General features: G+C 36.1%; 1 protein-coding gene across 1 annotated transcript in view; it reads right to left on the bottom strand.

Moving 5' to 3' along the window:
* Window positions 1-2,040: 2,040 nt before the first annotated feature.
* Window positions 2,041-4,812, bottom strand: part of LYPLAL1 (lysophospholipase like 1) — a 219,891-nt gene continuing 217,119 nt past the window's right edge. Inside the window, exon 10 of the transcript XR_010150114.1 lies at window positions 2,041-4,658. The gene's annotated coding sequence lies outside the window, so the exon portion shown is untranslated. The remainder of the gene's footprint in view (window positions 4,659-4,812) is intronic.

Below are 4,812 nucleotides of genomic sequence, written 5' to 3' on the forward strand. Positions count from 1 at the left end.
GAGCTTCTACACAGTAAAAGAAACCATCAACATCTTAAACAGACAACCTACAGAATGAGAGGAAATTTTTGCCAACTATACATTTGACAGAGGTCTAATATCCAGCATTTATAAGGAACTTAAATATACAAGAGAAAAACAACCCCATTAAAAAGTGGGCAAAGGACATAAACAGACATTTTCCAAAAGAAGACATACATGTGGCCAACAAGCATATGAGAAAAAAAACACAATATCACTGATCGTTAGAGAAATGCAAATCAAAACCACAATGAGATACCCTCTCACACCAGTCAGAATGGCTATTTGAAAAAAGTCAAAAAATAACAGGTCCTGACAAGGTTGCCTAGAAAAAGAAATGCTTATAGACTGTTGGTGAGAGTGTAAAATAGTTCAACCATTATGGAAAACAATTTGGCGATTTCTCAAAGACCTAAAAACAAAACTACCATTTGACCCAGCAATCCCATTACTGGGTATATACCCAAAGGACTATAAGTGGTTATCTCATAAAGACACAAGCACACATATGTTCATTGCAGCACTATTCACAGTAGCAAAGACATTAAATCAGTTTATATGACCCCCAGTGGTAGAGTAGATGAAGAAAATATGGTACGTATACAACATGAAGTGCAGCTGTAAAAAGAATGAGATCATGCCTTTGCAGAAACGTGAATGAGCTAGAGGCCATTATCCTTAGCAAACTAATGCGGGAACAGAAAGTCGAATACCACATGTTCTCACTTATAAGTGGGAGCTAAATGATTAGAACACATGAACACATAATGGGGAACAACAGACACTGAGGCCTATTGAAGGGTGGAGGGTGGGAAGAGGGAGAGTATCAGGAAAAATAACTGATGAGTACTAGGCTTAATGCCTGGGTGATGAAATAATCTATATAACAAACCCCCGTGACACACATTACCTATATAACAAACCTGCACATATACCCCTGGACTTAAAATAAAAGCAAAAAGAAAGAAACATTATACTAAATGAAATAAACCAGTCACAAAAGGAAAAATATTGTATGATGTCACATGTATGTGGTACCCAGTGTAATTAATTCACAGAGACAGAAAGTAGAATGGTAGCTGCCAGGGGTTAGGAGAAGGGGTGATGGGGAGTTCTGGTTTAATGGGTACACAAGTTCCATTTGGAAGATGAAAGAATTTTGTGAGTGGATGATTGTGACAGCGGCATAACCATGTAAATCTCTTTAATGCCACTGAACTGTACACTTAATAAAGTATTATGTATCTACAAAAATAAAAGGCTGGTACTCTTTAAAAACTTAAGATTTTTTGTGATGCCACTATGTAACTGTACAAATATTTGAATTCATAACATTTTGAATTCATAAGATTTCAACAAAGGCTTAAAAACACCTTTAAATAACTTTTATCTAGACAAAATTATTCCTTCTTTTAACAAAAACATATCCTCATATCTCATGTTCCTTTTACACTTGTATTCAGAATTGCTTATCTTATATCTAGTAGTTTTAATTAAATATATTAATTGTAATTTTAACTCTTTGTAACCATAAATTTTCATGAGAAATGTAGGAAGTAAGCAATTTTAATGAATACATATATACAAATAAGCAATTTTAATTAATACATATATACAAAAACATAAAAACATTTTATATTTTTAGAAACACAAGTTTTTTTCTAGTAGAACATATTTTTCATGTGAATCAGTATTTACTAGCAAACCCAAATATCTTTAGTCTTTTTATAAATTTTAAAAAGCCAAAAGTGACAAACTTGAACCTATGTTTAGTGATCAATGTTTCAGTATTTTATCTTACTTAGAAACAACTTGGACATGTCATGATTGTCTATTGCCCAATTTAACATAATATGACTTATGATTTTAAATTACTGAAAAACAGTTTTGAAATGACACATTTATTTGTAAGCAACTATCTCATTTACATTTACCCAGTTTACTCATTATTAACAGTTATATTTGAGTTGCTCCTGGAAAACAAAGTTAGCCACTTAAGTTATTTATTTATTTATTTTTGAGAAAGCAAAGCCAGGCTAACCCTGCATCAGCCAGTCTTGTCTTAACCAAGGCATTTGGAATACTGGACACAGGTATCCTCCCCAATGTCTTCCTACCCCCAAAGTCACCCTGGGTGTCATGTGCCTATGTGGCATTCAGGGTGGCTATGAAGGGCAGGGCATATCTGGATCCTGTGTTTACATATGAGGTACAGAGCCCAGGACAGAGGACAGAACTATGAAGATAATGCCTGGAGGATCTGACCTCTTCCAGTATGACCAGCAGATAGAGCTGGGCCAAAGACAAGGCCATTTTGGGCTTGAATCTGCCTTGCAGCTGGTGGCCCAGGTACTATGGACATTGATATGTCCCCAGGCCTCATCATGGCCATCTGTTCAGACTCCAGAATCCAGAGGCTCAAAACCAAAGACATAATCCCGCTGTAAGATGTGTGCAAGGCTTTAGGGGAGCCCAGTAACCAACCCTTACAGCTTTAGCTCAGAAAAATTAAGCAAGTATCAAAAATATCACAGAAGCAACAGTTTTATGACCTTAAAATATCTAGCAGAGAAAGTATAAATCTGTCTGACCAATAGACCCAAGCAAAAATACCTAAATTAAATTCTGAGGACATTCTTATTTTTCCAATAATTTTAAAACTAGCTTTATTTTTCAAAGATTATCTTAGATTATATAAAAGGTATCTGAGTTAGTTTTATTTTATTTATATAGATATTTTATCTCCAAGAAAGATCTTGGGAATATTGTTTATTATCAGAGATCAATTTTATGGAGGCTGTGGACTCAATTTTAGCTCTGAATGTTTCCAAAGTTCATCTGGGTAAATAAAATATCTATTTCTGTTAAAACTTCATTTTATAAGGAAATACATGGATGAGGATAGAAGAAAATTAAGAAGTCTGTTTAAAATAACCAGCTGAATATCATAAAGCCTTATTTTGGAGATTAATTTTATTTAGGTGACTTTTAATATCTGTTTCTTAACTGTATTGCTGAGCTCAAGGTGGGGCTCCCATAGCTTCCAAGTACGCATACTACACCTATCAAGAGTCAGGTCATGTTTACAGCTCCAAGATTCCCTTGTCCATCATAGCTAATGACTTTTCTTACACCAAATTGCCATTTACTGTCAGTTTCTGTTAGACTCAAACAGAAATCTGAGACTTAAAATTTTAAATATACAAACAAATGAGGAGGATGGAAGGCTGGATTTTGCCTACTGTAGTAATAACCTTTCATTGCAACCACTGTCATTTACTTTAAAATTACAGCTCTTGCCAGTGACTCATTAGTTCCTGCACATCAAGAATCAAGTGTTGGCTCACAGTATAAAGTGACTCTTGTCATCCCCAAAAGACAAAGAGATCAGGGATCTCAATGTAAAAGACAGCAGCACCTCTGACCTGAGAGGAACCTACTCACAACTCTTGGGGCTCCCTGAGGAAGACAGATGACCCCAAACAGGGGAGTCTGAGATGCTTTTTTTGTGTTTCTCAAGGGGTTTCAGTGCTGCTAGAAGGCCTCCCTAGGTACCTTTATGGGATAGCCAGAACACTGATGCTTTGTCTTAGTAATTTTATATCCAGTGACCACCAAATGAAGGAGGTAGAGGCTTGAATGGGGAACATATCAATGATTAAAGAGAACTGGATGGACAATCAAATGTGTGAAAAGGAAAGAGGTGCAGAAGTTAATAAAAGTGCAAGTCTTAGAGAAGCCAGTTTGGGGAGATCTTAAACTTCCCAAAATGCCAATGAAGTTCTAGTTGGTAGGGGTTTGAGAAAAAAGAGTTCAACAGACTGAGGAGTTCCCAAGAGTAGAAACAAAATTCAACAGAAAGAAATAGAGTGGCTATAAAAATATATAGCTTGAATATCAGTTCCTATTGTGCTGACTTTTTATCACAGAACTCTTAAAAAAAATCTTCTCAAATCTCTCATTATCAGATTTCAGTAAGACAAAGAGAAAATAGTCCTGGCTTAATTTTTTTTTTTCAAGCTAAATGTATCTACCAATTGACTCAGAACCAAAACCAATAAGCCTCCTTTGGTTAACCAAAAATGCATGAGATGTCTCCAAAGAGGTGCAAAGACACAGTCTTCTCAGAATCAAACAGCCTCCAAAGACAACTAAAAGCAAGGAAGATTTAGACAATGCCTTGAGAGATGGCAACAGTCTGTATTTTAACTTTTTATGATGGTCCCCCACAACTTTTTGCTTGGCTGTCTGCATATGCAGGCTTGACAATCTGCATGCCTGTGACAGGTGGCAAGCTGAGCCAAGTTCTCAGGTCACAAAATGAGACAAACAGGAAAACGATAGCAGTCCATGGAGGAGAAAGGATCAATAGCAAATGGGTACCCACAAATGTACACAAGAGTCGCAATCCAAGCAAATAATATGCTTTTGCCAAACTGAATTTGGAAAGGAAGAAATAAAGACAAATTTTTACCTTTTATTCTTGACCAGGCACTGCAGGTAGAGGGCTGGGAAAACTGACTTCGGTAAAAAATTTTAACCTTTTGTTGTTGGCTTTTTGTCAGTTGTCCCAGGACTTTATTTGTAGGCTCTGGAATGCATCAGGTGTTTCAGTCATCCCATTCTTGTTACAAGAACTGTAGAGATTGAAAAGGGGTGATACATTTTCTCCCCATTTTAAAATGAGGTGCAGAAGTTAATATAAGTGCAAGTCTTAGGCCAGTTTGGGGAGATCTTAAACTTCTCAAAATGCCAATGAAGTTGCCACCCCTATAACAAAAGACAGTTAAA

Source organism: Pan troglodytes, chromosome 1 (assembly GCF_028858775.2).
Source record: "Pan troglodytes isolate AG18354 chromosome 1, NHGRI_mPanTro3-v2.0_pri, whole genome shotgun sequence".
Classification (NCBI taxonomy): Eukaryota; Metazoa; Chordata; class Mammalia; order Primates; family Hominidae; genus Pan; species Pan troglodytes.